General features: G+C 40.8%; 1 long non-coding RNA gene across 18 annotated transcripts in view; it reads right to left on the reverse strand.

Moving 5' to 3' along the window:
* Positions 1-8,051: 8,051 nt before the first annotated feature.
* LOC120617283 (uncharacterized) overlaps positions 8,052-23,197 on the reverse strand; it is a 52,172-nt gene continuing 37,026 nt past the window's right edge. For 14 of the 18 annotated variants that reach the window (XR_005656860.1, XR_005656862.1, XR_005656864.1 and 11 more), the window contains 2 exons: positions 13,072-13,201; positions 8,052-8,393 (listed from right to left, as the gene is read on the reverse strand). This is a non-coding gene — a long non-coding RNA (uncharacterized LOC120617283). The remainder of the gene's footprint in view (positions 8,394-13,071; positions 13,202-23,197) is intronic. The other 4 variants (XR_005656857.1, XR_005656859.1, XR_005656856.1 and 1 more) reach the window with 1 other exon arrangement.

Consider the following 23,197-nt stretch of genomic DNA (forward strand, 5'->3'; position numbering starts at 1 on the left):
CCTCCTCCTCCTCCGCTTCCTCCTCCTCATTATTATTATTATTATCATCATCATCATGACCCAGGAAAATTACAAACTTCCTTGTTGTCTCCCTAGGCTAGTGGATGGTTTCTGCCGTCCCTGATTCAGAGGATACTAGATGAGCTCTTTTGGACCCCTGGCTTTATGTAGGCATCCTGGTTCTCATTCCTGGCATTTGTGGGTCCCAGGCGTGCATCATTCTGCTCACAGAGCTAAAGCTTCAGCTGCCACAGGCTCTCTCCTCTTGACTCACATGCGGACATTTTCATTCTGCCGCCCTCTTAGTGCTGTAACTTGGCGTATTCTCTTTATGTCCGGCACTTGAGAACTTTCTTTTCTTGGTTCTGAGCTTGAAACTATATGAAAAATTGGGGAAGAGGGTAAATGTTCGTCAAGATGTAATATGTGTGCAGTGGGAGGGTCGTTGTTTGTGTTTGTCTTTCTTCAGCTTAGGCTGGTGCTATCGAACTGCAGCCATGGAAAGAAAATTTTAAATGAATAATGCGTCGGACTTGGCAAAGGATGACATGGAATGGACCTAGTTTTCGTTTTGCCTTCCCCCCGAAAAAAGGAGATTCTGAGACAAGGACTCAAGAACAATGAATTAATATGCATGGGGAAGGAAACACCAATAGGGAAGTGAAGAAGTTAGACGGGAAAGGGAAAGTGGACAATAAAGGGACCTATCAATCCCGTTACTACACTGAGAAACTAGAACTTAAGCCCCCTGGGGAAACTCTAGTTCAGTCATCCTACCTGAGGGATGAGGAAGTTGTGGTATTTACACGAGCTGCTGCATGTCCTTGGTTAAGAGATGCTTCCAAAAGGTAATCTGCCAACATTTGCAGCCTGCCACATGGATGCATTTATTTATATATTGATGTGCAATAAATTGCCCCCAAAACTTAGTGGCTTGATACAATATTTATTATCTCATATCGTTCGTGAGGGTCGGGAATTTTGGAACAGCTTAGCTCATTGGTTCTGGCTTACGGTTCCTCATGAGACTGCAGGTAAGAAGTGACAGGACTTTAGTTATCTAAAAACTTAACAGATGCTGGAAGATCTTCTTCTAAGATGGCTCATTGACATGGCTGGCCAGTGGGTGCCGGCATTTGGCTAGCAGCCTCAATTTCTTACCACGTAGACCTCTCCATCTGACCTTTCAGTTTCCTTGGGACAAGGCGTACGGCTCCCCCCAAAAGCGAGCGATCTGAGAGACAGCAAGGCCACAGTGCCTTTTATGACCTAGTCTTAAAAGCCATATTATCATTTCTACCACATTCCGCTTGACGGAAGCGAGTCAAGTCACGAAGTCTGGCTTATATTCAAGAGGAGAGGAGGGAGGAGTGTCGAAGTATCTGTGAACATATTTTTAAGCCATCACGGCAGGCAAAACAGGCGTCAGCAGCCACAGACAGCCCTTGGGCAAAGAAATGCTGGTGCATCTGGGAGTCAGGCAGGCTGAAATGGTAAGGGCAAAAGAGAACGGATGGGGCACCCACAGTGTCCTCTACAGGAATAAAGATAAGGCCATTTTTGAGGTAAGGAGAAGTAGACTTGACCATTTGATAGGAGGAGTTGCAAAGTGGCATCGCAAAGGACCTGAAGACAGAGAGGGGTGAAGATTTGGGATATTTTAAGAATCAACCAACTATGACCACTAAGAAAGAAAAAACACAGCCAATGAGATCATGAAACCCGATTGGTTACGAGATGTGTCACAGTATCAGAGACACAAATATGAGAAAAAGGTACATCTTAGAATCAAAAATATAGCAGTTGCACAAAAAATTTCAGATCTCCATATATACCATTGTTGCAAAAACAAACACTTCTAAATTTATCTTCCATCATATAGAGATGCCGTTTAAAATTAAGTAAAGGCAGTACAGAGAGCTTTAGGTCGTTACCAGGCCATTTCCCACAACTTGAACAAATCACTTAATCTCTCTGAGCCTCAATTTTCACATCTGAAATGTAGATAAGGCACTGACTCTTCTACTGATCTATTAAAAATAAATTCAAAACAGCTTTAAAATTAAAATGTTATGGAGTTGTGAGTTGCTTTGTATGTGCAGAAGCAGCTATAAAATTCAGAGATAGCATAAAAGAAAATGAAGTTTTATCCTTGGAAGCTCAAGAAAAACGAAGCCACCAATTCCTTCTGCTGCTAGTCAAACGGGAATGATTCCTGCCGTTTCAAGAAATGTCACTGCTTCAAGATAAAATGGGGAAAAATGGGAGATGGTGTTGAGGGACCTGAGTGTAGACCTATACGGGCAGATCCTGCACGTAAATGAAGGAAAAACCGAGGTGGTCATTTTCTAGCTGATTCAATAAACCCAGGCACAGGAAAGCCACATATTTCATCGGCTGGAATCTGGTTATTGTTCACACATGGCCATTCCCTAACGCTGCCTGAGCACGCCAAAACAGAGACAGAACTTGGGGCTTTCAGCCAGAAAAACCCAGGCTGCCACTTGGGGAGTTGAAAGCTCCCAGTATAAAGAAATGACACACACCTGAGCAGGTCTGATATATATTCCTCTCTGCAGAGGGCAGTGGAATACATTGCAGGGCCATTCATCATGCTGCTAAAATTAGATCCTGCTTATAAGGAATGATATATTACTGATTACATAATAAAGATAGCTATATTTCTCATGAGAAACAGAAGGGAGAGATATATTTAGGCGTAGGGCAAATATATCCTTGATATGAAAAATGAATTCATTAAGTATTTAATCTTTATACCATTCCTGTGAAATAAATGCACACATACATCACACGTGCTTTTAAAGTGACTCGATAATTAATATTGTTACACTTGAGAAAAATCCTGGCTCTCCACCGAGAAGTCATGGCAGGAGTCAAAGAAGGCAGGTGGGAGGCACGCCCTCCACCGAACTTCGAATGGAGCGACTTGGCTGCACCCTAACAGCCAACCGAACCATCCCATGAGTGTGGAGAAGGTGAGTCATGGATGCGCATCACGATTGCATCGTCTTCCGGCGAGGCCCAGCAGGAGTCATTGGGACTTTCCTAAAGTAGACGCATCGTATGTTTCAAATGGTTGGGCAGATGGCGGCTGGAAAGATCCTATGCACCAAAGGACCTGTGTCACTTGAGTACAGCCTTCATTCTTCCCTCTTCAGAAAGAAGCCTGCTCCTTCTACATCTTATTCTATTTCTCTCCAAGGTCCTGGCCATAAAGGGCAAACCTCACATTCTTAAAAATTTGTAGCTACAGAGAAGCCATTTTCAGCCATCTTGGCGATGATATCCTGACTTCAAACAAACATGAGCGTTTGGTTGGAGTTTAAACAAACGCAGAGATTTGTAGCACCTCAGGTGTCAAAGATCACTAAAAACAAATCTGGATGAAATGAAAGAAAGCAATTCTAAGAATAATAGCTTAAATAGTAAATCAATCTGACTAAAGATTATTTGAAAGAGATCATGGTTAGGAGTAAGGCTATAGGGGGTTAAAAGTTCATCACTTGTATGTTGATACTATGGAGAAGGAACATAGGTTTTGATGTCGGATGAACTTGGGTTCTTGTCCCGGCTCTGACATCTACCAGCTATCTGATTTTCAGGCAAGTAATCAAACCTCTTCTGAGCAACTCTTCCTCATCTGTAATATAAATACAAGCGCACTGTTTTAAAGACTGACAGCAGGCACAGCATCTCGCACAATGCTGGGGCTCGAGTAGGAAGTCGACAAAATTAGATCTCTTTTATTCTCCGTCCCCTTGAGTCTGCTGACTTAGATGAGCATAGAAAGATAGATCCAGAAACTTTCCGTGATGAAAAATTTGCTTCCCTCTACCTTACCAGGCTAGACGTAAAGTTCTAGAGAGCATGAACAGGGGGACGTTCATGGGAAAGTCCTTGAAGTAGTCAGGATAGGCTGGGCTCTGCTGCAATAAAATTAACCCCCAATGTTCTGTGGCTTAACACAACACAGTTTATGTGTCTTCATGTCATCCGTCCACTGTGGGCCAGCAGGCGGCTGTGCTCAATTTAGTCACTCGGGGACCCAAGGCTCCACCATCTCAACACGAGGTCGATGGTTCATTGTCAGAGGAAAAGAGAATGCAAATAGAACGGTGGCTCTTAATTGCTTCCACGAGTAAGTGACAGATGACCCTTCACTCATAGTTCAACGGGCATGGAAGTACAACATGCCATGTGCCTGCAGGAGAGTGGAAGCCCGTATGTCAGCAGCAAATTGACGAAGTGAGCACACTTAGCAACAGCCAAGTCCACGGGGCTTCTACTAATGCCAACTGTGGTGGCCGTAGCCCCTGGCATCCTGCTTCCTTTCCCTGAAGGCGGCTGGGCATTGCCGACCCTCCCATCTTTGCCAGGATCTAATCCAAGCCACTCTCTCCCCTGGTCATGCTTGTGAGTGGTACGCTGACGTTCCCATTGTTAACCCATCTAAATAATTCATACACTCAAGTCACAAAAAGCGCACACTTTTAGGCGCTTCCTGTGATCACAATTATCTTGTCGCCGGGCACACCTTATTTTCACCTCAGATCAAATTACACTCCCTGCATCGCTGACGTTCACAGTTTTTGTTTCTTTCTCAAAAATACTCAATCAATATCTCCCTTATTTGCTTCTCATCTGTGGTTTGACTGATGGCATTAATGGTCCCCGTTTTTCACCCCACCCCTGGATTCAGGCCCCTCGCCATGTGGCTTTATGTGGCCTCTTGCTAAAGAGGTGGGGTTTATTTCTCCATGAATTCAAAGGCTTTGTTTTGAATCAAGGAAAGTGTGCTTGGGTGGCACCTCTAGGCTCATCGGACACTGCTGAGAATGGCAGGAACCCACCGACAGGTGGGAACGGGGATCCTGAGCTTTTCCCAGGTTCGGTCGGAGCTGGGTGACAATCGGGTGCCTCTACCTGGCAGGCCTGGGGAAGGCAGGGGCCTGGCAACTGCTACCGATTACTCTCTTCCCGAGACTGAACTACTAACAGCCTGCTTATCTAGTGCTTCTCATCCCCGACTGCAAATCGGATCGCCTGGCTCACTTTAAAAAGTACCAGTCCCTGGGCTCCATCCCCCAGATTCTTAATAATGTGTAGCCTGAGTTGAGAACCACGTAACCAGTCTTCCTGTCCCTCAACTGTCCCTCCCAATTCAAGCTTCTTCACTTGGTTTTCTAAGTCACAGTATAGTTAGGCGCAATGCCTGCAATTTTTGAAGAAAAAAGATTAATATTCGCACAAATGTACAGTGATGTGCCATGTAAAGACGTTTCCATCAATGACAGACCACATACATGATGGCGGTCCTATAAGATTATAATAGATTATAATAAAAATTTTTTTGAAATACCGAAAGAATAAGCTGGATCCAACTAAGATGTTGAATTTCCTGCTCGCTCTGGGTAGTCTGAATAGGAGGCTCAGTGTGTTGTCCACCCGCCTTGTGCACCCCCACCCCTCAACCCCAAGTGAGGGAGAGGAGTGGGCTGGGGAGAGGGGTAGTCTGGGGGCACACACCCCACCGGCCTCTCTCTCTCACCCCGCCCCCCATCATTCCTGTCACAAGCTTTATCCCTCAGGGTCTCTTTCGATCCCCCATCTCCGCTCCCCCTCCTTCCTCCTTTCTGATGCTACTCTCCCCGCTCCGCCTCCCTCCGCAGTCCTCGCTGTCCCCCAACATATGTGCGCACATACTTTATCTTTGAGACCATATTTTCACTGTACCTTTTCTATGTTTAGATGCACACATACTTCCCATTGTGTTACAACTGCCTGCAGTACTCAGTACAGTACCTACAGCACAGGCTCGTAGCCCAGGAGCCATAGGCTGGCTATGCCACAGAGCCTAGGCATGCAGTGCACTATGCCATCTAGCTTTGTATTAAGTGTCCTCTGTGATGTTCACACGACAACAAAATCGCCTAATGTACTTCTCAGAACATATCCCTGTAGTTAGGAGCCATGCGACTGTATTACAAAGGTGAGCAAACTTTTTTTTGAGAATAACTTTTTAATCTACCGATTACACACAAGTGTCATTTAGAACATGTAAGGTGGCCGGATATAGGCATTGGCCCTAGCTCAGTATTTGCACGCCCTTCACAGTAATGATCTGATTCCTTAAAAAGACAGGGAGCTTATTGTAAGCCTTCAGAGAACTTTACACTGAAGAGATTCCTTAGGATATGCAGAAGAAGCCACAGTGAGACTGACTTGAAGACCAAAACTAAAGTATTACATTATTAATCATTCTACTTATTATAAAAATAAAAAAGAATTCCAATTATTTTTTTAAATATTAATTTTGGTCAGTAACACCCTCAATAAAGTATCATTTTAAGTTAAGAAAAAAGCAGTTTAAAAATTTTCCCTTAATTTATTTTACAGCAGATCACAGCAACTTAGCAAATGACAAAATATTAGGTTATCAGTATTTTTTAAAAAATTTATTCTCACCAACCTGGAACTTTAGACTTAACAGACTATTTATTACACTCTGGAGAGAGACACGAAAGAGAACACCAGGACACACAGCCGGCCAGGGGCGCTTTGGGATCTGTGGTCAGGGCAGGCTTCCTGGAGGAGGTGCCGCCCGACGTCAGGCCTGAATGGAAAGAAGGCGACAGGCATGTGACCATCTGGCAAGAAGGATTTCCAGGCAAAGGGAATGGTCAGCACGAAAGCTCTGTGCAGGGCTCCCGCTTGATGATGGACGGGAAAGGACGAGTGTGTCCTTCAGTCGATGCTGGCGGCAGCTCGTTGTCCAAAACGCCCAGCGCCCCAACCACCTGAACGCCGTAAAATGAACTGGGAACAGGAGCTCCGTGTAGTTTTAAAGCTCCACGAACAAGCACGGCTGGGGACGATACCAGGCTCTTCTGCATAACATTTATGGAGAATGGAGACGGGCATGGCCCTAGTCGGTTTTCCCTGTCAGTAACATGAAATACTCTTTTATTAATCTTATTATGAATCCGTTACCATTGTACGCGATCTCAGAAGACCATGTCAGAAATATACTATAACAATCAAAGGCCTAAATGAATATGAAAAGGCAATTATATGGCCAAATAAAAGTTTCTGCCTATTCTGTTACACTAGAAAGCATTTTGTAAATGTAAACATCGTACACAAATGTTGAATAAATATGTTAACATAATCTTCCTCTGGGTTTTCTTAAAATAAGCATCTCAGTAGGCAAAGAGTTATAATTTCATATTTAAGAGTTCTCTCAGGCCCACACTTTCCAGATCTAACAGTTACAGTAGGGAGCCACGGTCTCGGTAGAGACAATGAAGGTGACGGCTGGAAGCATTGGGTCAGGGGTAGACAGCTAGGTTCAAGTCCCTGCTTTGCCATTCGATAGCGTGTGACCTTGGACAAGGTACATAACCTCGTTTCAAAATGTGTAACATGCGATGATTCTTTTCATTTCAAATTGCTGTTGGAACACAATGACATTATTTCGAGAACGTAGCGCAGTGGCTGCGACACCCTCACGTTCACGATCGCATCAGAGGGCACGGGCGTGTTCAACAACCGCGTGCTTGTAGACTTTGAAATGCCCGAGACGGCCTCAGGATGAGAACGACACTGGCGTGCCTGCTGCCCTCCCCCTGGAAGACTTGGAACGGACAGCTGCCCTCTGCGGCTTTGTCAATCAAACCTCTGACAGTTCAGAACCCAGAGGAGACGAGATCAGCCTGCTGCCAGCTGGCTGGCTGTGCCTTTCGCCTAGCCAATTTGGCTTTTAATTCTTCATTAAGGAATTCGATAATAATCTTTCAAATGGTTTCTGGAGAGGATTCTTCCTGAAACAAACTATCACCTAAAAACTCATAAAGAATAACACCAATCCATACGAATAGGAAGCCAATTATACAATAATTACTTTGGAGAACTGTAAAGAGTAACGTTAGTCATGATAAAGAAAAAGATTCCACTTTAGGCAGATTTCCTATGCTGCTGCAGGGGTATCGATATATTTCCCCCTTTTTTCCATTTAAAACAAAGACAGTGAGTGCATTAACGATAGATAGTAAAATTTATTCTGGGTATCAACTCGAAATATCAACTGAGAGATGGAAAGGACTCCACAATCAACACCTCATCTGCTGGTGAGGTTGCATCTTCTGGATTTCAACTGCTATCTGTCCTGAGGTTCATTCTGCTTAGTAGCTCTGGCCCCTTCGTGGAGTGACTGATGGAAATGAGCACAGCCTCTTGCATCACAAGAAGAATCACGGCCTCCTCTGGACAACCAGCAGTCCTGGAAGAGTCAGGGTCTCTTAACCCAAGGGCCGGGACATCACTTTATTGGCATCGTTAAAGATACGGTGTGTCAGGAGGACAAACTTTGTTCCCTGTTGGACCAAAAAGAGACATAAGGCTTAAAAAATAGGCTGTTTCTTTTAGCTGCTGCTGCTGATTACTAAATGATCTTATGAACACAAAATCTTAAGGGTCTAGCATGTGTGCAAGTGCACGAAAGAATCAAAATGGATTCTATGGAACAAACACGCTGCTTAGTTTCATGGGGAAAAAAAATAACGAACCCAAAGTGAGGACTTGGGTTCAAGTCTAAGGTCAACTACTGTAGCTGAATGACCTTGGGCATGGTCATTTCCCTTCTCAGAATATATTTACTCATCTATAAAATGGGAATGATAATATTTATTTCACGTTCTTCATAGCATTGTGGTAGAAATTAAAACAGTATGTGCAGAAGTGCTAGGAAATTATAAGAGGAACTGCCATGTACATGGTATTATTACCAATTTCTAAGAATTATTGAACACCGTTTCCTTAGACCATAGCAGCAAACTGACACCTGACAAATGAGAACTCGATTTCATATCCCCTTGCCTCTGGCTGCTCTCGTCCTCAGTTGATAGGGTTAGCTCATGTGTCCCCGTTGGCACAGATCCTTGGGAGAGGCCATTTCTCTAAACGTAGGAAGGATTTCTAGCCCCTGTCCCATCCCATCTCTTTCCACATAGCCTTATGCCCGAACAAATGTCACTCAAAATTCCTAAAGCAAGAAAACCACGGGAAGCATGTAGACCCCCTGTTTTAGGTTCTCTCACCTTTGTCAAGATTCTTTATAGATCCTACTGACCACGGCCTCAACTCCTGAAATCTCTCTATAACAATAACTATTTCTTTACCATTTGCTGAACGCTTACTGTAGGTGGTCATGACATAAGCTCTTGCTGTGGAATATCGTATTTGATCCTTACAACAAACTGTTATTGCTCCAAACTGAAAGACGAAGAAACTGGTATTTGGAAAGCCAAACAGCTTTCTTGGGGTTGATAGCTAGCTAGTACATGTCAGAGATGGGACTAGACCCCAGGTATGCATGGCTCCCAAGAACGTGGTCTGATCACTACACTATCAAGTTTTTCCTGAAAAATTGTTCTATTGTTACTGTTAGTTTTGTCTAGACTCTACTCTTGGGATGGGTTTTCTAGCATACAGACTTCCTTCAGCATCAAAATTGATATTGTCGAATAATTTGTGTTTTCCTTTCAATAACTATTTATTGAGTTCTTCCTGTCTTCCAGGTACTACACTGGGTAGGTAGTGATTGTAAGATATGAATGAATCCAGTCCCTCAATTCTACAGAGCTTCCAAGTAAGGATAATAAATCAGCTACAACCTCCTCTCTAAGATATGTTAACGTGCACTGTATCGGGAAAATCTCTTCAAATTAAAATACAAACTCACGAAGACTTTCTTTATTGTTTATAAAAAGGTTCACCTTCAGATTCCTGATTTTCATTCATTCAATCAGTGAAACCATCAATATTTGTTAGGTGACTATTAGGAATCAAATCTCATGCTAACCAACCTAAAAATAATGTTCCATCTAGAAACCCTTTGTTTACTCACAGCTATTCCAGAAATACTATAGAACACCTAATGTTAATATACGTTAATTCTCAGTAACCCATCTTGATGGGGAAAGAAGATGGTTGGAATAAGTGTATATATATGTCTCAAGAATTTGAGACTTCCCACTTGAAGCTTTACAAAGATCTTTTGAACTTATAAACAATCTTCTTATTTTGCTCTGTGGAAGAAGTATTTATAAACAGTCCAATAGCTAAGATTTAGGATGCAAAAAAGAGGTAAAGGGAGAACTGAAAAGCAGCATGGGTAATCGGAAAGCTAAGCAAACTCTTGAATAACATCATTGTTTTTAATGTGTTTTCCACGGTTTCTCAGCACCCAGATCAAATCAAGTTTTCCTTTGTCTGAATGGTGATACCATTCTGTACCATAAAGCTTATTTTCAGATTTGTGGGGGTCATCTCTTTGGAAGAGAAAGAAATGGCCCTGACATATTTCTTTATACCTTCGCAGTAAAGAAAATAATTTGGGGCACATTAACAGGCACTAAATATGTACTGGCTGAATAACGGATAAAGATTCTTGGAGAAGTAACGGTAATACGTGAAGAACTGCACAGAACAAGAACAAAGATGTTACATAAAAGCCACTGTCTTCCCATTTGTTGAAAGAAGTTAGAATATAGTGGTTAAGAAGCCGAGTTCTGTCATTTTTTACTTCTGCATCTTTGGACAAATTAATCTTTCTGTGCTAAAGTTTATCCTCATCTATAAAATTGATAATAATAAGAGTGTTTACATTGTAAAGTTGTGAGAATTAAATTAGTTAATACAAGAGCAGCATTTATAACATTGGCACACAATGTGTTTGATTAATGTTAGCTATTATTTGTGATTCTTTTCTCTTATTTTCGAGAAGGCAAAAGTACATTAAAATGAGAAAATAAGATATAATAGATTAATTCATTTAAAGATGATAGGAAATTTAGCCCTTGTCACCACTTTATTTAGTTCTTTTCAGCACTTGTTTAATTTAAATAATAAATTCAAACTTGACTTTCAGGTAAAACGGCAGGTTTCGCACGTGCGTCTACTTTCATTCCCTTCCGAGACCACTAAAATGGCAGAAAACAATTTTTTAAAAGGCTAAACCCACAAGGACTTGAAGAATAAAAGAGGAGACAATGGCAACAAAATTTCTTCAGTCAGATCCTCACACGCATGGGAACTGGATTTATAACAATTCTGGCACTGATTACAGAACAGTGGGAAGGATGGAATGTGGATGGAAAAATACAACAAGGCATCCAAGAGATATGGACAAAACCAAAAGATCTAACCTATGTGTAATTGGAAGAAAAGATAAACAATACTTGGAATTTTCTAAGATGAAATGACAGATACCAAATAACAGTTCCAAGACCCTCAAAGAAAACCAAGCAGAATAAATGCTCCCCTCCCAAAAGGACCCCCACACCATAGGCATATCATATTCAAAGTGCTGAAAACCGGAGACAAAGAGAAAATTATGAAGGCTGTGAAAAAACACATGGTCCATACAGGGGAATAAAAATTAGTAGTAGACTTCTCTTTAGAAACTATGCAAGACAGAAGACAATGGAATTCCGTCTGTTACTTCATAACAATTAAAATCTGTCAAGTCAGAATCCTATACCCAGCAAAAATGTCTTTCAAAAAGGAAGGGGAAGGAAATACTGTCCTGAACCCAAACCAAAAACTAAAAACAAATCTGAGTAAATTCATTACCAGTAGACCCGCACTATAAGTAATGTTAAAGAAAGCTCTTCAGGCAAAAGGAATATAATAGCAGACAGAAATCTGAATCTACACAAAGAAAGTAACGATGTTGTAAAGGGAATAACTAAAGATAAAGTTCGGAATTCATTTTTTATTCTTTTTAATTGTTCTGAAGATAACTATCTAGAACAAAAATAGAAGTCTAGTGTATTCACAGCATCTGCAAGAGTAAATACGCAGCAACAGAAGAACGAGGCTAGGAGAGAGAAATTAAGGATATATTATTGTCCTTAAATTAGATATGAAACAGACTATTATTTAAAAGTAGACTCTGGGTAAATAAGATGTAAACAGTAAATCTTAAGGTAACTACTCCCTTTTTTCAAGAGAGGTATACGTGATAATCCAATAGTGAAAATAATATTAAATCATAAAATATTTTCAATTAATCGATAAGGACACAAAAGCACAAAAGGAACGAATAGAAAACAGTTGATTAGGTGACAGATTTTACTTCAACCACATCAGTAATCATAGTCAACACAAATCACACTAATTCAAAGATATATTGTTAGATAAGATAAAAAGCAAGACCTAATTATATGCTGCCTACAAAAATATCACTTTAAATATAAAGACATAGATTAGTTAAAAATAAAAGGATGAGAAAAGATAAGCCATACAGACACTATTCAAAAGAAAGCTCAAGTAGCTTTATTAAAATTAAAGTTGGTTTCAGACCAGAAATATTACCAGTAATAAAGCAGCCTATTACATAATGAAAAGCGATTCAATTTCCCAAGAAGACAAAAACATTAATGATTTTATGCCTATAAATTCAACAGCTTAGAGCAAATGAACAAATTCCTTGAAAAGTATATCTTATCGAAATTACATAAGGAAGAAATAGAAAAATTCAAATAGCTTTATATGCATTTTAAAAATTAAATTCATAATTAAAAACCTCATGACAAAGAAAACCCCAGGCCCAGATGGCTTTACTCATAAATTCTATCAAAAGTTTAAGAAAAAAACTAGAACTCTAAGAAAATAGAAGGAAATATTTTTAAGTTGTTTTATGAGGCTAGCATAACCTCGATACCAAAACTTGATAAAGACATTTAAAGAAAATTATCGACCAATTCTTACATGAATAAAGATACAAAGTCCTCAATAAAATATTAAGAAATCAAACTCAGTATCTATGAAAAGGATAAATGTTATTAATAAATGGAGTTTATGCCAGGATTGCAAGATGGGTTTCACGTTATAAAATCAATTCACCAATTGTAATTCATCACATTAACAGAATCAAAGGGAAAAATAATAATACCTCAATTGATGCAAAAACATTTTTGACAATATTTGACACGCATTCCTGAAAAAAATTCTGAAAATACTAAAAAAAAAGAAAAAAAATTCACCAACCTCATAATGAGCATATGCAAAAATCAACAGTTAACGTCACTGTTAATGGTAAAACAGTGAATGCTTCTGGCTTCGGGAGCAAGATGGCTGCTCTCTCCACATCTGTTCAGCACTCTACTAGAGGTCCTATCTAGTACAACAATGTAAGAAATAAAAAATATACAAATTTTTTTAAAAAGAAGCAAAAGTGTCTCTTTTTCAGATGACATGATCGTATATGTAAAACATCTTAAGAAATCTATCCCCCCAAATAGAATGAACAGAAATAATAGCCCACTCCACAACTGAGAATTGAATTAAGTAAAATCACAGGAATCAAGGTCAATGTACAAAATTTAACTACGCTTCAATTTTTACCAGCAAACAATTAGAAAGTGAAATTAAAATGCAATTCATTTATCATCTCAGGAAACACACAAACTACTCAAAAATAAGTTTAAGATATGTAAAACTTGTATTCTGAAAACTACTACATTTTGCAGAAATATATTAAATAAAAACTTAACACATATTGCATGCTGAAAAAACATATTGGAAAAATTAATATTGCTAAAGTATCAATCTTCCCCAAGTTGATCTGTAGATCCAGTATAATATCAATAAAAAAAAAAAAAACCAGGAGGCTTTTAGTAGAAATTAACAGCTGATCGAAAAATGTAAAATGTATATAAAAATGCAAAATATGAAGGGTAGTCAAAATAACCTTAAAAAAAAAAAAAACAAATTTGGAAGACTTATACTACCCGTTTTCATGACTTACTATAAAACTACAATAACACAAGTCAATAAAACAGAGTAAAGTCCTGACCATATAGCTCCACATTTATGATCAATTGACTTTGAACAAAGACACACACACGTGTGCACACACACACAATGGGGAAAAGAAAGTTTCCGCAACAAATGATTCTAGAACAACTCTATATCCATATTAAAAAAAAAAAAAGAACCATGCCTACTACCTCACACCATACACAAAAATTAGATTGAGATAGGAGGACCTAAAGGTACAAGCTGAAACTATAAAGCTTCGTGTTTTCTAAAAACAAACAAGCAAGCAAACAAACAAACAAAAAACAAGAGACTATCTGATGATCTGGAGGTTGGCAGATTTCTTTGACAGGATACACAAAACACTAACCATAAAAAATCATAAATTGGACATAATCAAAGTTAAATTTTTCTGCTTATCAAATGACACCATAAAGAAAATGTAAAGAGAGCCACGGACTAAGAGAAATATTTGCAAAACTGATTTCTGACAAAGAACTTGTTATCTAGAATAGACAAGAGGTCCTACAACTGGAATCACTACCAACAAGTGAATTTATACATCAGCAGTAGTATACTCACACAAGGAAATACTGTTTGGTAGTTACAAAGAATAAATTTCTGCATGACCCTCAGAGACACCATTTTGAGCAAAAGAAGCCAGACACAAAAGAGTATTGCATGATGCCATACAGGCTGTTCCAGAGCAGGTAAATCTAACTTATAATGAGAGACTATTACGACAGATATAATGAGAAATAAGTGATTGCCTCATGGAGGAGGATGGGCTGCAAAGGTGTATGAGGGAACTTTCTGGGGTGATGAAAATGTTCCACAGTGTACAGTTACATGGGTGTATTCATTTGTTAAAACTCATTGAACTATATATTTAAAAAATGTGTTTTTCATTGTATATAATTTATATCTTGATCTTTTACAAAAGTTATTTTAAAAACACCTTAATAGTAAGTGAAAAGAGCAAATCACAACAATATGGTTCCATGTATATAACATTCAAAAACAGGCAAAGCAAAATAACCTGTTTCTCACTGTGAAATTATTTTCTAAACAAATCTGCCACAAGAGCCGAAAGTGGTTGCTTCTGGGAAGACTACTGTTTTCCTCACAAAGCTAGGGACAACTTGACACTTTAAAATCCGGGTACACATAACTTCAGTAAAAATAAAGACAACAAAAGAAATCTTGCCCATTTGCAGGTTGCTATTAGCGTCAACAGAGAATTGTTGACATTTCATTTCGAATAGGAAATTATTTCCGATGGGTGACTCTGGCAGAAGCTTCAGGCCGTTCAGTCCAGGAGACTGAGGCCATTTGCTGTTGGGTGTACACTACGGGCCACCTTGTTCCTAGTCAAGCATAAAAGACAGTGGGGGGACTGAGCACATCAAGTGTGACAATGCGCTGGAAAAGTGTGCATTCGAGAGTAGAATTGTGACAGAAACCCAATCTGTACTGCCTAATTACAAAGTCTCACTTTCACCAAACTGACACAAATGTTAAGTCGCATTACATACTGTCTAATTAACGAGCAAACACAACACTTGAAGACCAGCGACTAGGTATTATTCAGTCGAATAAATGAAACACAAGGACTTGCAAATTCTCGGCCAACCCGGATCTGCCGTCTCAGCCAACTGCTGCAAGGTTAGGCCATTTTGTTTTCACACATCCCTCCTTTCAGGGCTCTGCTTGTAATATTTACAGAAAAAGGCAATGCTGGTAAACAGTTTCACACAATGAGGTGTGAGAGTTGATAGGGTCCTATTCAAGCTCTGAACTCCCCTGATGAGCTGCCAAAAGTTGTTAAGAATGGCCCAGTTGACAGGGTGATGACTGATACAGGAAAAACAAACAGCTCGGGTAATTCATGAAAACATGCAGCGCCAAGACAACTCAGAGTGTCGAGTGACAGTCGAGATAATGGAATTTTGGAGCTTTTCTTAAGGGGTCTTCTCTATGCAATTATTCTGTTAATAGATGCCCCCTTAATGTAGCTGATCTTCAACTTTCCACAGAATCATATTTATTATGATCACTGGCAGAGAGGTACTGGCCTTGGACTTTCATATAATGGTCAGTTTTTCATTCAATTTCCTCTTCCCAGAGCAGGATGAATTCCAGTCGAGGCCTGTGTCTGCCATTTAAAGAAGTAAAATATCCTATTTCCATTTCTATTACTAGAAACATTTCGAAGCATTGTTCCTTCATTTCTTTCATTTCTGAACCATTTGCTGCATACCTTTGATTAGAAAATAAATATTGGTTTACACACTCAGTTGCTAATATTTTAAAAGAGAACAATTTAAATGTGATTGAAATCAATTTCCAATTCATATAACCTGTTTTGGGTTCATTTCCTTAAATCAGGCGTGACAAAGCAAGAAAGTATCAATTTGTCAACGCTTTGCCTTTGTACCCATGAAGTTCACTGTGGTTTCTGTAACAATGGTCTATTTCTCAATGTTTTAGGAAGCAGAAATATAAAGACATACGCGAAGCATGTGCATACGCACACATGAGCGCTATGGGATCATATTCCCAGAGAAAGAGAAGGGAGGAAGTGTCAGGGAGCTGTGTCGTATTTTAGAGCCTGGCTACCCCAAGGTCTGGGGACAAGCAGTGTCTTTTATCAAAACAATTTCTCTAAGTTAGACCATTTATTTCAATTATTTTCTCTAAATAGAAAAAACAATCTTCGCAAAGTAACAACCAAATATACAGATTCTCCAGTAGCCTACCTAACCTAAGAATAGACAATGTATTTTAATTCTTTAATTCAGTTCATTTGACTTCAGTTTGTTTTTTTAAAAAAAGACGACCAGGAGCACAAAGGCTTTGTTTGGAAAGGTAAGCCACCTCCCACCATGTGACATGGGTTCTCCTGGGCCTCATTCTGCATTATTCCATTTGCCTGGTATCGGCCTCTGCATTATAGAGTAATTACAGAGCCGTTTTGTAGTAGGCCATTTGAAAAGTAGTTTTTAGGAAATAATTATCAACTCTATATGGTCTTTCAGGACACTCCAGAAAACTGTCCAGCTGCTATAAGAGCTCAGCATGTCACCTAACTCCAAGGAAATTCCTCTGGTATGCCCAACATGTGTTAACAGCAGGCAGTGTTGGTCTCTGATTCTCGGTGCTATGTCATATTTATGACACACAGCCAATGAATTAAATCACTTTGACATATTACACCAGCCTCTGATATGTTGCCAACGTAAAATGACATAACACACTGAAAATGATATTTTAAACTGTGATCACACATAGATCCAAATAACCAGTATGTAATAACACTTTCAAATATTAAAATGAAATGATAATAACCACTTTGTCCCATTATGAAAATGTGTCCTTCTCAGAATACTAATCATATATAATACTAGCTATTAACATGTATTTAATACCTTCTATGTATAGCCATTGTTTGTTATAAAGACTTTACGTAGAGTATCTCACATCCTCCTCATAAAAACCCTCTTAGGGAGGTCCTATTAATATCCCCATTTTATAGGTGAGAAAATCAAGGGTCAGAGAGGTAAAATAACCTGCTTGAGGTCACACAGCTGATAAGGAGCAGAAGCACCACTAACAATCTTGCTACATACATATCCTTGGAAAAGAACCCAGACATTTTAGTGGGCCTTTTAAAACTCGCTCCATAAACTAAATGATATCTCTGACATACACAGCTGGGTAAGAAATACGGAGCCCGTGAATGGTATGCTAGGCTTGCTACCTGAAGGTCAACAGGCAAATGACTCAGCTTCTGTGAACCTGTCTCTTTATATCTAAAATGGAGATAATGATGGTATCGTTATTTTGAAAATTCTGAGTCTCCAACACTGTTATGAGCTGACCTGTGTCCCCCTCTTAGTTCATCTGTTGAAGGCCTAACCCCCAGTACCTCAGAATGCGACTGTGTGTGGAGATGGGGCCATAAAGAAGTGATTGAGTTAAAATGAGGCTTTAGGGCGGGCCCTAATCCAATGTGACTGGTGTCCTTATGGGAAGAGGGGATCCGGACACCCAGGAGACACCAGGAACATGCACACTCAGAGGAAAGACCTTATGAGGAGAGAGAGAGAAGGTAGCCACCTACGAGCCAAAGAGAGCGGCCTCAGGAGAACCCAGACCTGATGGTACCTTCATCTTGGACTTATGGTCTCCAGAGGCGTGAAAAAATAAATGTCTGTTGTTTCAGCGATTCGGTTTGTCGTATTTTGTTATGGAAACTAATACAGATATATTTAAAATAATTAGCATAGTACCTGGCAAATAGTACGTGCTCGATAAATGGTCTTACTATTAGTTCAGTTGTAACACACACACACACACACACACAATAATACACACACACACAGAGCCCTTATTTTGGCTTAAAGGACACGTACCCTAAGGTATTAAACACAATCTGTATTTAATCATTTAAACATGTATTAAAACACAATCAGAAACATACTTCTTTTCCAATCCATAGACCTTTCATGATACTGAAAATCAAAAGACTGAATAAGGTTCACTTTTCAAACTGATGAAGTTAACACTGGTTAAAGGTCAGTTACTATTATACTGCATCATATTGTGATGTTAAACTGAGTGTGACTTAGGAAAGCTCTTTTCCTTCCTGGTAGCCATCAGAACACATGGATAAGTCTAAGTTGGAAACTGACACCATTTCGACAGTAATACACAAATGTCACGACAGAAAGGGAGAGGGAATATCCGAACATAAACCTGCATAGACACACAAAAAAGCACGACACTGAAATGTCCCTGAATGAAGCTACCTCGATCAGACCGGCATACAAATGTCATCTCGAGGGCCAATTCCACTCACTTGACTTGAACTCCTATGTTGAGAAAGGTTCTGATGACACATCTGGGCTCAGAAAAGAGTGCCAAATAGATTAGGAATGTTTGTTTGAACTTGGGGGGGAGAAAGACAGGGGTAAGTGTGCTACCTGGTTACTATTTCTGGATCTGGAAATTGGCAAATGGGCTCTCTGATGCTCATCTTTTAAGTTTGAGGCCCATCAAAGATTCAGGCTGTTGTACATATTGAATGTATTTCAATACTATAAGTCAGCAATTCTGGATTCACTAAAAAGTAAATGTTTTTCTTTATGTATGTACTCCTTGGGACATTTAAGCTTTCTTATTTAAGAATGTAAGGAAAACATTCTGTTGAGCTAACAAAGTCTATCAGCTGAATCACTTTTCATGTTGCTCTAAAATCTGAGCTAACTAACCCTAAAAATCACAGATTTTCAGAGGAAGACAAGGTTCCCCCAAAAAGCCACCATGGTAGCCTCTGGTGATCATCAAAAAATCAGTTTGTGACTCACACATTTGGATCAATAGCTTCTCAATCTCTAGGTACTGTGTAACTCCTGATAATTGCATTTTACTGTGGAGTAGGCTAGCTTGGGGGTGTGCTGCCCACTGAGCTGTTCCCTGGAATGCGAGAGGGAACATATTGGTCCCATAATGCTCAAACTTCGGTGAGCCGGTGCTGAGGCAGTGGCCAGCAAGCCTCTGCCCACTAGGGCCCCACTGGGAAAAGCCGTGGCCAATGATCAGCAGTTAGCATTGGCATCCAAAGTGCCACGCCCAGGTGTCTAAAGAAAGGTGCGAAGTCCAAGAATCGGGGTTGAAGCCCCAAATGGGCCAGTTGGCCTCACAGAGAAACCTCCAGCTCCAACCACAGTCCACCCCGTGGGCTAGAAAGGGAGAATGACAGAAACAGAGTGAGACAGAGACTGACTCGAGCCGAGCTCAGCACACGGTGGCACCAGCACCCGTGCCACTGAGTGGGCACCCCTTCCTCTCCAGGAAAACCACACTCAAGTGGTAGTCGAGACTCAGGGTGACCGCCGCAGTGGGAGAACAGAGGAGGGGCTTCGATGTCCCAAGTTGGTCATTTCATCCTAAACATGGGAGGCCTAGTTTCCGGCGCACGGTGCGACACACACGGTGATGGGCAATAAATATGTTGACTCGTTGGTTACATTTTAAAATAAACATTAGCCTATTACTATTCACTTAATCTAACAAATTATGCTAACATCTCTATTGAATTGGTTGGAGTAAATTGTCTCCTGTAGTAACCTATTGTACTGCTAAAATCTCTGCCAAAAGCTTGCAAATTAAAAATAATTCATTATATTTCTTTAAAATTTTATTCGAAATATGAAGGAGAACAAAATAAGGATTATGTTGGTTTATTTTCTATATAGAAAACTATCTAGAAGACTTTAAAGAACTCTTTGAGCTCTTAGAAAGTCCAATGGGCGAAAGAAAATATTAAAAATTTGACAGGCTGTTAAGATTTTCCAGATCGGGGGTGTCCGGCCAGCTGATATCTACTCCAGCCTCCCTCATGCTTTCCAGCTATGCACAGCGAGGGTCTGTAAACGGCACGTTTCTCATGCCGTCTGTAAGCAGTGTTTTCTCAGGCCGGCTTTGCCTGCCACCAGCAGAATCGTCATACTGTGGAAAACACCCAAAGTGACTGCTTTTTTCCTAAGAAATGCAGAGACAAGCTTTTATATAGAACAAGGCTGTCCTTAACTGATTCAGCATCCCATGCACGTCTGATCTACGGACCTTTCCGATTGAAATAATATTTCGTTAGGCTTTAAAAATGTTGCTGCTAAGGGAATGCACGTTCTCGTGCAAATATCGGGTTTCTAGCACCTTAACTGAAGAAACCCCCCAGTTCCTTTGCACTTCCGTCTCCTGCACGGTTCTAAGAACCAGAAGGCACGAAGACAGAAAACGGATTCGGGCAGCCTGAGTGGTGACCCCCTCCCACATTTCCTCTCCTCTGCGACCCCATGGAACGCTGTTTGAAGTCAGAAGGAGCTCCCCAGGAGGCGAGGGCTGACTCCGGCGCCGGCAAGCAGAGATGTTCAGCTACTGGACACGGAGCCACATGCGGCAGCTACGAAAACATCGCTGGGATGTGAAATCTTCGACTTACTTCGCTGGTATTCCCCGTGACCCCAAGTCTTTTTCAAACCCAAGGAACCGTGGGAGTAGATGAGCTTGGGGTGGGAAGCGAGACATGATTCTGTATTATTTAGCAAATTTGTATCGTGCAGTAAATCTCGGGGCCACGTCCCACTGTTTTTATTCCGCATCGTCCCCCGCGTCTGCAACTTCAGGCTGGGAGAGCACTGCACTTGACGCAAAGCCCAGTGGCACGCGGGGCTGGAAAGCTGGCCACTAAAATATTAGCTGTTTTACACTAATTATAAGTCAGAAGGAAATAGATGCCAGAAGAGGTCCCCAAAGTGTCTTTCTCAGGCTAAGCACAGCACTTATTTAAGTTTCTCCAGAGTATAGCTTCCTTTATCCTGTGGACAGAGGGCTGTGTGCATTTGCCAAGAGCAGTCGGGAGCCGGCTTCTGTGTCCCCTTGGCCTTGGGGAGCCGCAGAGTAGAGCCCTACTGTTTCATGTGAGCAGTCAACTGCAAAACAGCAGCGCTCACTCTACCGGTGGCTGGCTTTATCACACTTACGTTTTCTCTATAGTGCCAACAGAGTTGGACCAGACAGATGACCTCTACCATCTCTTCTTTCTCTGAGATGTCATAACTCCAGCCAGTGGTTCTGTAGCGCTGCATGCAGAGGGAGGGGACACCACGGAAAGCAGCAGAGCATGACTACACCAACCGAGGCTTCAGCATCAAACAGACCTGGGTCCAAGTCTCAGTTCTCTCATTCATGAATCCCATGAACTTGTCTTCTCTGAGCCTCAGTTTCCTCACTTGTAAAAGTAGAAATTATAGGGATAATCTACCCACTTTATGGGAATTAAATGAGGTCATGCGTGTTACACATGCGACGTGGTGCCTGGCACCGAGTAAACGCTCAGGAAATGTGAGCTTTCGTCATTAGCATCAGCTTCCAACCGCGGAGCACTGATCTACAAGCTTTTCTCCAAAAGGGACTGAGTTTAAGTCATCACAGCTGGAACACAGATGTGGGGGAGAGTGAGAGCAGACAGAATTTTCCTCTCAACATGGATCCCAATCTCACTCCTTCATAAAGCAGTATGGACCTGGCACATTACAAAGCAACGAAGGTGTTTCTGATGGCAGCTTCCTCCAGGGCAGACAGAAGGAAAACGTCACACTTCCTCCAGTCTAGAATAATCTAGCCCTACTTTAGTTAGCCTTCTTTATTCGTTCAACAAATATGTATCAAGCAGGTGCCAAACTTTGAGTCAAGAGTGGTAGAAGACAAAACTTGCAGCCTAGAGAGGAGAGGCGATGTGTGATAGGGAACACGGAGAACCAAAAGGGCTCCCTGAGGGGGTGACAGTGAAGCCCGGATCCAAAGGAAGAGACAAGAGTCCCAGGGAAAGAGAACGTAAGGACTCGAGGTTGGAAAGGGAAGCAGAAGACCAGGAAAAGTTGGTCAACAACAGCAAAGCGTGGGGTGGCTCGCTAGTCACCCACGCTCAGGGATGCCTCCTTCCAGAAGCTTTCGCACAGAGCTCATCATCTCACCCGTCCATGGAGCTCTAAGAATACAAGCTCCTAGCAGCTTCCAGAACCTTCTCAGCTATTTACCAGTTTAATTAAGATACTGCCCATTTGCAACAACATGATTGGACCTAGAGGGTATTATGTTAAGTGAAGTAAGTCAGATAGAGAAAGACACTGTGATTTCACTTACAAGTAGAATCTAAAAAAAAAAAAAAAGAATAAACAAAGCAGAAATAAATTCATAGATACACAGAACAAACTGATAGTTGCCAGATGGGAGAAGGGTTAGGGCGCTGGGTGAAAAAGGTGAAGGGATTAAGAAGTACAAATTGGTAGTTACAAAATAGTCGCAGGGATGTAAAGTATAGGGAGCACAGTCAATAACATTGTAACACAGTCAATAACATGGTGCCAGGTGGCACTAGACTAATCGGGGGAATCGCTTTGTAAATTATATAAATGTCCAACCACTACACTGGACATCTGAAACTAATATAAAGTAATGCTGAATCTTAACTGTAATTGAAAAATTTAAATTAAATTTTAAAAGAGATAGAGTCTGTAATAAAACTGATGTGGATCAGACCCAAATCAAAAGAGGTCTTAGAAGTTTTCACGACTCAAAAATGACCACCAAGGTAACCTTCCTCTACATCGACTCAGAAAATGGGAAGGAGCTGGTGGCAGTGGGCGGGGGGCTGGTTTCCACACACCTGTTTACCTGCTTCGTCCACAGCCAGTCCCTACATGGCTCAGTAGGTGCAGAAGGTCTAAGTTGATACTAATTACAGTTAGGCAGTTAAGAAATTCGAACTAGTCTCCTTTTCCCTAGACAC

Source organism: Pteropus medius, unplaced genomic scaffold (genome assembly GCF_902729225.1).
Source record: "Pteropus medius unplaced genomic scaffold, Ma_sr-lr_union100, whole genome shotgun sequence".
In the NCBI taxonomy this organism is placed as follows: domain Eukaryota; kingdom Metazoa; phylum Chordata; class Mammalia; order Chiroptera; family Pteropodidae; genus Pteropus; species Pteropus medius.